Source organism: Rhinatrema bivittatum, chromosome 3, assembly GCF_901001135.1.
Source record: "Rhinatrema bivittatum chromosome 3, aRhiBiv1.1, whole genome shotgun sequence".
NCBI classification, from domain to species: domain Eukaryota; kingdom Metazoa; phylum Chordata; class Amphibia; order Gymnophiona; family Rhinatrematidae; genus Rhinatrema; species Rhinatrema bivittatum.
The window spans coordinates 44,830,838-44,844,004 of NC_042617.1; positions in this window are offsets into that span (position 1 = coordinate 44,830,838).

Genomic DNA, 13,167 nt, shown 5'->3' on the forward strand with positions numbered 1-13,167 from the left:
ATGGCTAGATCAGATTGAAACAAGAGGCTGATACACATCTAATGTCCTTTTTAATTTGAATCTTTCCTGAACAATTCCGTTAATAAAACGGAAAATGTCATAATGTCTCTATATCGCTCCATGGTGAGACCGCACCTTGAATTCTGTGTACAATTCTGGTCGCCGCATCTCAAAAAAGATTTAGTTGCAATGTAGAAGGTACAGAGAAGGGCAACCAAAATGATAAAGGGGGATGGAACAGCTCCCCTGTGAGAAATGGCTGAAGAGGTTAGGGCTGTTCAGCTTAGAGAAGAGACGGTTGAGGGGGGATATGATGGAGGTCTTTAAGATCATGAGAGGTCTTGAACGAGTAGATGTGAATCTGTTATTTACACTTTCGAATAATAGAAGGACTAGGGGGCATTCCATGAAGTAAACAAGTAGCACATTTAAGACTAATCGGAGAAAATTCTTTTTCACTCAATGCACAATAAAGCTCTGGAATTTGTTGCCAGAGGATATGGTTAGTGCAGTTAGTGTAGCTGGGTTCAAAAAAGGTTTGGATAAGTTCTTGGAAGAGAAGTCCATTAACTGCTATTAATCAAGTTTACTTAGGGAATAGCCACTGCTATTAATTGCATCAGTAGCATGGGATCTTCTTGGTGTTTGGGTAATTGCCAGATTCTTGTGGCCTGGTTTGGCCTCTATTGGAAACAGGATGCTGGTCTTGATGGACCCTTGGTCTGACCCAGCATGGCAATTTCTTATGTTCTTAAGGAATTACTCCTCAGGATGTGGGAACACCCCATCTCTGTGCCTCTGGTGAACCGTAAGATAGACGCAGTCTACTTGGTTCAACTGGCCTTGGGATTTGAGAGTCGACAGCTCCTGCACCAGTCAAGGGTGGTGGAGTATGCCCTCAAGAAGAAAGGTGTACCAGGGCATGATGCTGATCGCCCAGATTTCTGCCTACCAACTATACATGACCCAATACACTTGTAACCTCTGGAATCAGGGTCAGGAGTTAGCCAAATGCCTCCCCCAGCAATTCCTGGCAATTGCCCAGCAAGGCTTGGAGTGTGGTAAACACGAGGTGCGTTCCACCTATGATGTGTTTGAGACAGCAGCTAAGTTGGCAGTAGAAGCAATCTTGCCCCACTCGATCTCACTTTCCAGGTTCGCCCTAAATATTCCAACAGACCTTTGAGAAGAGCATACCTAGGTACCCTCTTCGTCCCTCAAGCAAAAACATCTCTAAGAAAAAGGGCCTTTTCTATCGCTGGTCCCTCTAACTGGAACACTCTCCCTCCTGACCTCTGACAAGAGACTTGCCCAATCTCCTTTAAGAAAAAACTTAAAACTTGGTTATTCAAGCTTGCTTTTCCAGAACCCTCTTGTTAGCTTAAAGCCTTCTTTACATCTCTCACTACACTTCTCTGTTTATTTCTCTCTTATATGGTTTGATCTGTTATTAGTCTCTCTCATTTATTCAGGATCCCTCTGAAGAGTCCCTCAGGCTTTTGACTTTTCCTTTTATTTTTTATTCTTATTTTTATTTTATTTATTTATTTATTTTTATTCTTATTTCATTCCATTTTATTTTTTTCTTCCGCTATTCTCCACTCCTTTTTTACATATCTTCTTAGTTCCTTCTCCCTAACCAAGCCTAGTACAAGCACAACTAATTTTGAATTATTCATTTGTTAGACTTTTATTACTTATGACCCTCATTACTATGTAATCCAATTCTTATTTACCTTGATTACTATGTAATTAAATTGTATACTTAGTTTTTCTTCTCTTTGACTGTTACTTAAAGTTGCTTAAATGTTTCATTGTTCCATGTAATGCCGTCAGGCAAGTTTTTGTTCTTTGTAAACCGGTTTGATTTGCATCTAATGTAGGAAGATCGGTATAAAAAAACAAAAAATAAATAAATAGAGGCATTTTAACCCGTAGAATGGCATGGCTCTGAGAATTGGACCTCCGGCCAGAAATCCAGGGTAAGCTCGCAGACCTGCCCTGTACTGAAGAGAACCTGTTTGGAGACAAGGTGCGGTATGCTGTGGCTCAATTGAAAGATCATCATGAGACCCTCCATCTCTCCACCAGTACGTTGGACCCTCTGTCCTCTGTCAGGAAGTCATTTCATCAGAATGACAGGAGGTCCTTTTATCGCCAGAGGAAGTATTATCCTCCAGGCCTTGCGTACTCCTACTCTGTGAGTGGGTTCTAGGGATCACTCTAGACAGCAGCAGACCCCCAGGACTCAGCCGGCTCCCTAGCAAAGTCCTGCTATGGGGTTTTGACTGGCCCAGAGGGAGCATAAGCCCCGTGACCATACTCTCAAAATTAGGGCCCCCTTTCGGGGGTCTGCTACAGTTCTTTCAGGACCAAAGGCCACAGAGCACCTCGGACCAGTGGGTCCTGTCCTTCATCCGTTGAGGGTATCTGTAAAACTTTGTGTGTCCCCGCAAACTCCCCCCCCCCCCCCCCGGCTCGTCGTGGGGTCAGACCCCACATCAGGAAGTCCTTTGGACAGAGCTCTTCACCCTTGTAGTGGCGGGAGTGTTAGAACCTATCCCATTACATCATTGGGTATTAGTCACTTCCAATACAAGGTGTTGCCGTATGGCCTCGCTTTGGCCCCATGGGTATTCACCAAGTGCCTGGCAGTAGTGAGTGCACACCACCACCACCTGAGAGTACACGTCTTCCCCTACTTAGACAACTGGTTGATCAAGAGTGCCATGCGTGAAGGAGCGCTTCGCTTCCTACCCCTAACAACTCAGGTGCTGGAATCCCTCAGGTTTATCAACTACTTGAAATCCCATCCTTTACCTTGTCAAATCAGTTGGACTTTATAGGAGCTTGCCTAGATATGACCCAGGCTCAGGCCTTTCTTCCTCGCAACCAAGCGCTTGTTCTAGTGTGTCTGGCGAGTATAGTCCGCTGCAGCCGAAGGGTTTCAACCCGACTGCTGCTCGTTTACTGGGCCACATGGCCACATCTGTCCATGTTACCCCCTTCGCCTGCTTATACATGCAGAGCGCTCAGTGGACTCTGTGGTTGCAGTGGTGGCAAGCCTCTCAGGACCTCAGCGTGCAGTTAATAGTCACATCATCCCTCCAGACCTCCTTGTCATGGTGGGAGAGTCTTCCCAACCTAGAATGGAGGGTTCCTTTTCAGGCTCCCCCCCCCCCCCCCCCCCCAGTACCAGAATTTGCTCATTATGGATGCCTCTACTATGGGCTGGGGAGCGCTTGTGGATGGCCTCCACATGCAGGGTCGCTGATCTGCTCGGAATGCTCCATACCAGATCAACTTCCTGGAGCTTCAGCCATTAGGTATGTGCTCTGGGCGTTTCAGGATTGCCTATCCAATCAAGCAGTCCTGATCCAGACTGACAATCAGGTTGTGATGTGATACATCAACAGGGAGGTACCAGATCGCTGCTCCTCTGTTAGGAGGCTGTCCAGATTTTGGCCTGTGCTCAGTCCCAGGGAATCCTGCTGCAGGCTATATACCTGGCTGGATCGGAGAATGTAGTGGCAGATCAGCTGAGTCTAGCGTTCCACCCCCACAAGTGGTCCCTGGATTATACGGTAGCAGATTGCGTTTTCCGCCTATGGGGGATTCCGAAGGTGGACCTCTTTGCTTCCCCTTGGCCAGCCATTGGGGCATTGTATACCCTCCACTGCCGCTGGTGTTGAAAACTCTCCTGAAGCTCCACAAGTATGGGGGGACTATGAGTCTCATTGCCCCCCCCCCCCCCCCGGTGGCCAAGACAGATTTACTTCCCGATCCTTCAGGATCTCTCGGTCAGGGAACCTCCCCAAACCTGATCACGCAGAACCAAGGCAAGCTGCGCCATCCCAACCTCCTGCACCGTCTGACGGCCTGGATGTTGAAAGGCTAGTTTTGTGGCCCCTTGACCTTTCTGACGACGTATCTCGGGTCCTGGTAGCTTCTCAAAAACCTTTCACCAGGAAATCGTACACTCTGGAGGAGGTTTTCTATCTGGTGTGAGAGACATGGCTTGAATCCATTCTCTTGTCCCACTCCGAAAATGCTGAACTACTTGTTATATCTTTCTGACACTGGTCTGAAGACCAACACGGTGAGAGTACACCTCAGAGCTATTGGGGCTTACCACTACTTAGTTGATGGTTCACCTATCTCCATGCAACCTATGGTAAGCCAGTTCATGCGAGGTCTGCTTCATCTGAAGTCTCCCCCACAATCTCCTGTTGTGTCCTGGGATCTCAACGTGATACTGGCTCATCTCATGCAGGATCCTTTCGAGTGGCTGCGCTCCTGCGATCTAAAGTACCTGACATGGAAGGTTATCTTCTTGGTTGCAGTTACTTTGGTGTGCAGAGTCAGTGAGCTTCAGGCGTTGGTGACATATCTGCCTTACACAAAATTCTTTCACGACAGGGTGGTTCTACTCACTCACCCTAAGCTTGGACTGAAAAAGTGCCTTGGCTTTCTACCTTGAGTGGACAGCAGGTCACAGACAGTCCACACAATTCTTTATTTCATTTGATAAGAATAGATTGGGCGTTGCGGTTACCAAGCACAAGTTGTCCAACTGGCTGGCAGATTGTATTTCCTTCTGCTGTGCGCAGGCGGGCCTTCAACTTGGAAGCCACATCAAGGCTCATTCCATCAGGGCCATGGCAGCATCGGTAGCCCACTTATATGCAGTCCCCGTGGCTGAGATCTGCAGGGCTGAGACATGGAGTACTCTCCCCACGTTCGCTGCCCATTACTGTTTGGATAGAGATGGCTGTAGTGATAGCAGGTTTGGTCAGGCGGTCCTACAAGACCCTCTTTAAGTGGAAAAAAAACCCAACTCTTCCTGCCCAGGTCAGGTTGATTTCCTCTGTTTTCCACAGTACCGCAATTGTGCCCGTTGGCACCAGGTTCGGTGTCTGTGAATTTTCTACAGATCGGGAGCAGCTTGTAGCTTGGTATTCACCCATGTGTGAGGACTACCATCCTGCTTGTCCTAGGAGAAAGCAGGGTTGCGTAACAGGTGGTCTCCTAGGACTGCAGGATGTTAGTCCTCAGGAAACCCGCCCACCACACTGCGTGGATAGTAGCATGCTGGGCATGCTCAGTGTGCCAGTCAAAGTTCTAGAAAATTTGACAAAAGTTTTCCATGCAGGGCTGTATCTGATGATGTCACCCATGTGTGAGGACTATCATCTAGCTGTCCTAGGAGAACACGTGTTACAGGTTAGCAACTCTGCTGTTTTGCACATGTAAATGTACTTTACCCAGGAAAGGAGACTTTTGAAAATTGCTACAATATATGCCCTTGAAATTCCCATAGCTTATATATGTATAAGTGCACTTTATGCAGGTAAATGACTTTTGAAAATTGCTAGAATAGTAGTTAGTTTTACATGTGTAAATCCTTTTGAAAATTACCCACTATTTGATTACACAGGCATTCTTATGATTTAGACTAGCATCTTTCTTTTGAACTTTGGGCAATGAGCTGTTTATTTCTAAGCTATGTCTGTTTCTGATATCTGTACTGTATATACTTGTTTTCTATTGTTTTATTGTACACTGCTTAAGGCTTTGGTAGTAGGCTGCTAAGAAATTTTAATAAATCTAAATCTTAATATCCTCAAGAGCTAGAGCAATTTGAAGATAAAATGGCCATGGATTTGGTAATCCAAAAAGCATGACAAATATAATACAGCATTTATAATTCTACATACCTTAACATGTTCCTTAAACCATACTTGAGTTTATCCATGTTCTACCAAATTGGTCTTCAGTCCTCTGAGTATATCCAGTCCATGTTAAGACCAGTCAAACTTCGAGAAAGTGGTCAGCCTGCAATTGCTGGTTGCCTTTTAACCTATGCTGAATGACTGCATCCCAATCTAACCATTGTCTATTTGATGGACTTTTTCCTGCCTCTTAATCTAGATGCAACATAAAGAGGAGGAGGGAGGCCAGGGCTGGTGCCTATTCATACAGTTCAAGAGTCAGACACTTTATATTACAGCCAAGATAAAATAAATATGCAGAGGTTTTTTGAGGCTTTTATATATGCAACAATTTAAAGCAAGATGTATTAATACTATAATATGCATTTTAAAAGACAACAGTAGCACAGAAGCCCAAATACAAGTTTTGTATTTTTTCATAATGTTGTATAACACTATAATGTATAATCCATATATTACACATTTGCATTTTGTTAGTAAACCGTTGCAATGTAAACCGGAGTGATAATTTCCTGGTGTGTAGCCAGATGGACTCAGAACGAATGGGTATAGTATGCTCGTGCCAGCAGTTGGAGACGGATCTGACGTCAGCACGGGTATATATACCCCCACAGGAAGCGTAGCAACTCAGTAATTTCCGTCTCCAAAGCAGTTTGGAGAGCCTGCACACTCGCTGAGCGTGTTTCCAATCTCCTTTCTACCTAAAGTGGTTTCACAGTTTCATCTTAACCAAACCATATCCTTGCCTACCACGGCGGGTTTGAAGAAATCTGAAGAAGGGCATTTATTACGCCATCTCGACATTGGCAGATTGCTGCCCAGATATCTGGAAGTGACATAAGAAGTACGAAAGACGGACCATCTGTTCGTCCTGCACAGCGGAAAGAAACAAGGTGAAGCAGCCTCGCGGCCCACCATCGCCCGCTGGATTAAAGAAGTTATCCGAGCAGCTTACGTAGAGGCTGGGAAGTCTCCGCCTCTACAGGTCAAGGCTCATTCTACCAGAGCACAAGCGGCATCCTGGGCAGAATCCGGGATGCTGTCGCCTGCAGAAATATGTAAAGCGGTGACATGGTCCTCCCTCCATACCTTCTCCAGGTTCTACCGTCTGGATGTCCAGGCCAGGGAGGACACAGCATTTGCGAGGGCGGTCTTACATGGTCCTCAGGCAGCCTCTTGCCCAGGCTGGGAGTAAAGCTTTTGTACATCCCATTCGTTCTGAGTCCATCTGGCTACACGCCAGGAAATGTTGAGATTACTTACCTGATAATCTCCTTTTCCTTAGTGTAGACAGATGGACTCAGCATCCCGCCCAGCTGCCTGTGTACATGGGTTTCACCGATTCAAGGTAAGCCATGTCATTTGGTTACATAAGAGCGTCCCCTTTGCCAGGTGTCGATGCCTTCCGGTTGGGAATGCTTGCGGTCTCCAGCTACTATCAATCGGTCAGGGGAATCATGTTTCACTATTTCACTGAGCATCAGTACACACATCCATAACAGCTTTTGCAAGGAAGATTACTGAGTTGCTACGCTTCATGTGGGGGTATATATACCCGTGCTGACGTCAGATCCGTCTCCAACTGCTGGCACGAGCATACTATACCCATTCGTTCTGAGTCCATCTGTCTACACTAAGGAAAAGGAGATTATCAGGTAAGTAATCTCAACATTAACTCTGTTATTTGAATTTCGGTATAGAAAAGTTATAAATAAATAAAATAAATAATCAAAACATAAAATGGAGTGAAAATACTCATTCCAGAATATCAATTATTTTTTTTCATTTAATAAAATTTTCATTTAATAAAATTTATTAATCGCCTAACACTGAAAGGCCTAGGCGATATACATAATAAACATACATAATAATAATAAAAACAAAAACATAAATATTACACTCATATATATAAGGTTTCATAGAAACCATATCAAATTATGTCAATCTAACATTAGGGACTTATCCCTATAAAAAGATTCACAAAATGACATACCTAAGGTAGATCTAACAGGGAGATTCAACAATTAACACTCCATGAGTTCACATTGATATTATAAAACATTCACATTGTATTTATACAATATTAAATGCATGAGTTAGCAAATAGCTCTTAAATGCCATCTTAAATTTTTTTTTGAAACAATCGTACTCTCACCTACAAAAAAGTTCTGTTGAACTAACTTTATTTCAAACAATTTAAAAATAAATTCAGGAGAAAGAGGCAAGTTTCATATTAGAGATGCACGCCTCCACGGCGTTGCCTCTTTCTTATAATTTAATCATTAACTTGCCTCCTTCCTCCTTTATACATTTTTTATTTTATTTATTATTCAAAAAATGTTTTAAATATGTTTTTTAAAGTATGAATTTTTCTAAAAATTAATTGTTTTCTCCACCTTGCACAATAGGATCATTTGGATTTTTTTCTTGCCAAAAAAAAATTTGTGTTAAATATCCAAGTCCAAGTTCTCTGTCCCTATGCTCGGGAGAATTAATTAAATCAATTTTTTTTATATAAACGCCTTCTATTTCAAATCTCCTGTTTAAGGGAAATTATTTATGAACGCCAATCGCTTGCACTTTAAATTGCCACTACCAAAATGAAACAGTTTGTAACTTATCTCCCGACACAGCCGCGTTTCGAAATTCCGTTCTTCCTTCATCACCTATGGTACAGCACTGCATGGAACATGCACACAGTTTTGATCAGCTCAGATGGACAGTCATAGACAAGGTGGAAAGCACATATTATGGAGGAAATGAAAAAAGAAGATTGAACTACATTGAACAACAGTGAATTTTTAAGTTGAATACAGTGACACCGCAGGGATTGAATGAGGAGATAGAGTGGGCGAGCTTGATATGAATCTGACAGAGCCTTTGACTTTCAGTTCACCAATAAATGAAGGTTTGAGAAAATGACGTAATACGTAAGACGTACCTCACACCATTGGTTGATTTTTGATCTGCTGATCAGCTTTTAAAACATGGGTTAAACATTGAACAATAACACCGTTTACTCAGAGCTTGTTAGCCTGAGAGAGAGAACGCAGGAAGTTATACAGCACTTTAAAAATTTGATTGAAACAAGTCACGAATCGTTCAAGAAGAAGAATGGATATGCTCCCCTGATGAAGGAAGAACAGAATTTCGAAACGCGGCTGTGTCGGGAGATAAGTTACAAACTGTTTCATTTTGGTAGTGGCAATTTAAAGTGCAAGCGATTGGCGTTCATAAATAATTTCCCTTAAACAGGAGATTTGAAATAGAAGGCGTTTATATCAAAAAATTGATTTAATTAATTCTCCCCGAGCATAGGGACAGAGAACTTGGACTTGGATATTTAACACAAATTTTTTTGGCAAGAAAAAAATCCAAATGATCCTATTGTGCAAGGTGGAGAAAACAATTAATTTTTAGAAAAATTCATACTTTAAAAAACATATTTAAAAACATTTTTGAATAATAAATAAAATAAAAATGTATAAAGGAGGAAGGAGGCAAGTTAATGATTAAATTATAAGAAAGAGGCAACGCCGTGGAGGCATGCATCTCTAATATGAAACTTGCCTCTTTCTCCTTAATTTATTTTTAAATTGTTTGAAATAAAGTTAGTTCAACAGAACTTTTTTGTAGGTGAGTACGATTGTTTCAAGATATATTTATAATTCTCATCTTGAGCAGAGATGAATACTGGATCTTAAATTTTTTAACATCTTCCAGCACACGGATTTCAAAAGGGATGAGGTTCCATTGGACTGGAGCCGCGATGGAAAAAGAAGTTTCTCTAGTGTTAAAGAGTCGTGCCTGTCGGACTGTGGGGATTTCTAATTATATTAATTATTATATTAATTATATTAAAATAAATAGGTAACCATTTAATCATAAATTCTAAGATTAAATCTTATGCCAATTTAAGAGTGTGTGCCCACCCAAAGTCCATTTAATCAAACTTCCACATTTGTCTGTAAACCCCTTGGGGCAGATTTTCAAAGGCTACGCGCGTAACCTGAGGAAATCTGCCCCTGCGAACGCCGAGCGTATGTCCCGGGGCTTGCTAAAATGGGCGGTCCAGGGGCGTGTCTGCGGTCCGGGGCATGGCAGAGTGCCCCGACACAGCGGCTTGTGTCGGGACCTGGCCAGCCGGCGAAAAAGGTGGGTTAGATAGGGGAAGGCAGGGTTAGATAGGGGAAGGGAGGGAAAGGTGGGGGTGATCCAAAAAAAAGTTCCCTCCGAGGCCGCTCCGATTTCGGAGCGGCCTCTGAGGGAACGAGGAAAGCCATCGAGGCTCCCCTTGGGCTCAGCACGCGCAAGGTGCACATGTCTGCACCCCCTTGCACGCGCTGACCCTGGATTTTATAACATGCGCGCATGTTATCCCAAGTTAGTACAGACCTGATGATATACAGGGATACCTCCGAAGACTTATCAGTGGGAGAAATGGTCTAATGGATAATTGAAAATCCTTATAGCTAAAACCAGCAACAGTAACCAAGTCCGAAGAATCTTCTCCAGTCAGAGATTCGCTCGCTGCAGTTGACGTATTGTTTTCTTTCTGCAGCGTTTCACTCCAGGTCCCACTTCCCTCCACTCCGATTGATGCCATTTCATCACCCAGTGATGCCGGAGAATGGAAGACTCTGTTCCACGGGCTGCCTTGGAGGTAGGTGCTCTGGGGGCAAGAGAGTGATATCAAGGTCCTAGGAGTCTGGATCTCCTTGTCGCAAGATTTCAGCGGGCATCTCCAGCCCCAAATTTGTAGGCCCACAGCTCACCATAAAATCGAGTGTTATTTGCCCAGATAAAAGGGAGGCTGATTCGGAGGGGAACATCCTCAGGTGACCCTTGCACTTAGAAGACATAATGAATCAAATAAAATGAGTGAATAAGCACTCTGATGAGCTGTTGTGCTGCCATCTTTATTTATTTATTTAATTAAAATTATTTTTATTCTGCCATTACGCACATCGTGGTTCAAGGCAGATTATTTATTTTTTTGTATTTGTGTGTTTTATATATTTATTTATTTATTTAACAGTTTTATATACCGAAGTTCTAGTAACAAAGTTACTAATCAATTTGGTTTACATTATAACAATAAAATTGACAGAATATAGAATAATGTCTTACAGAGAACAGGGAAGATTTAACTTGGAAATAAATAAAATAACTTAATGAGAGCAATAAATAACTTCAACGGAGCAAGGAGAGTACAATTTAAATACAATATAATATGGGAGAATATATATTCAGAATTGACTGAGTCGGGCCATGCGAGAATTACTAGATCACAACAGTGTACAGACAAAGGGTGAGTTACAAAGGCAGGTATACATACAGGTAAACATTCAAGGTAAATATTCCAAATCTAAGGGTGTACTTAAGACAGACATATAAGATGCATTTGTAATTGTTATGGGGGGGATGAGAGTATGGGGTAATGGGCAGGACAAAGTTTGTTATTAGAGTGAGGGGGAATTGGTTATACCAGTCAGAGAGTAGGCATTATTGAATAGCCTAGTTTTCAGTTCTTTCTTAAATTTCTTAATGTCTGTTATTATTCGAAGATTCTCTGGCATTGAGTTCCATAGCATTGGGCCAGCAATTGATATTGCTCTGTCTCTCGTTTGTGTTAGATGAGAATTTTTTATGGTCAGAATTTCTAGCAGGCCTTTGTTCTGCGATCTAAGCGCTCATGAGGGAATATGTGGTTTGAAAGTTATTCCCATCAAATCATTGTTTGGATTACATCTCAGACATTCAGAATTATATATTAACAATAACGGCAGCAAACCTTAAAATATTAAAACAAAAAATATTTACAATCTTCCTTGAAATACATAGTCTTCAAATGTTTTCTAAAAAATTTAAAATCCCTCAGACTGGCAACACATCTGAGGGGTGAGAGTCTGCTGAAACCTATGGTCCTTAAGAGCTGGAAAAGTTATTGTTGTAGTAGAGTATTATAAGGTGTGTGTTGGTACATAAGGCTTTAGGCTATCTCCTAATATACAAAAATTTTCAGAATATATCTACATATGCATTAGAACTAGCATCTTAAATTGTACTTTCCACTTTTTGGGTAACCCGTGTAGATGACTCAATACAGGATCATGAAATTTCTTCCCAGAAATAAGCCTAGCCACAGCATGCTGATTTATCTGGAATATGTGCCAAAACTGTGGAAGCCCCATATGCTTTTGCAATAATCAAGTTGGCCAAAAATTACAGTTTGTACCACTGTTTGGAATAACTTGGGCCAATATTTCAAGGGTCTCACCATTTTAAGCTTAAAAAATGCTACTTTAGCGACATATTGTATGTGTGGCTTTAAAGATAAATTAAAATCTAGGTAAACCCTCAAATTTCTTGCTTCAGTTTTCACTGGTATAAATATTCCATCATATTCTAAGGATGACATACTTTCACTAGGAGGATTTTTGCCTATCCAAAGCATAGTCATTTTCTTCAAATTTAAGGCTAATTGGTTACTTTGCAACCAATCATTTATAGTCTTTAAACAATTCTGGAAATGGATTATAAACAAAGGGCTAATTTTCAAAGGAGTTACACAGTAAATGTAACACATACTATTGTAGCAACTTTCAAAAGCCCACTTACTCAAGTAAATGCTTTTTAAAATCAAGCCCAAAGTATCTTGAATTGTGTGCGGGAGAAAAAACTGAATATCATCCACATAAATAAAATACACAACTCCTAAAGAATGCAAGACAGTACCCAGGGGAGACAGATATTAAATAAAATAGAAGATACAACTGAGCCCTGAGACACAATGGAACTCGGCTGGCACCAGGTAGAATACTCGCTACCCACCTGAAAATGCTACTTTCAATGACTGAGAAATGAAGTAAACAAATTAACATACCATATAGTAATTTATTCAATAAGATCTTATGGCTCTCTGTGTCAAAAGCTGCCATTATATCTAATTGTACTAGGGTACCAGAAGTGATTTTTTTCTAGATAGCAAAACAGAGAATCTAACAGAGACAACAGCAATAGTTCTTTACTCTGTGCCTCCCTAAAACAAAATTTTTGGTTATTCAAGACATTATCTTCTAAAAAATGTTTCTAAAACATTTTTCTAATATCTTAACTCCTCCCCCACCCCCCAATTATATGATAATTTCTATCCACACCTCTTGGCTTTTCTGGTTTTTGTGTTAGTTGGAATTAGGACAAAGACTGGAGACATGTTCTTCGCTCATCTATTCACACACTGATAAAAGGAATGAGCACTCTGTAGGGACACATGCACAAAATGTCATTTTCCCAGTCGATGGTAGTTCCGTCTAATGTTCTGTTAATATGCCAAAACCAGAGGGATGCTAGGGTGCATAGAGAGAGACACAATCAGTAGAAAAAAAGGAGATAATGCCTCTATACCTGTTGTTGCTGAGAATTCATCTAGAAT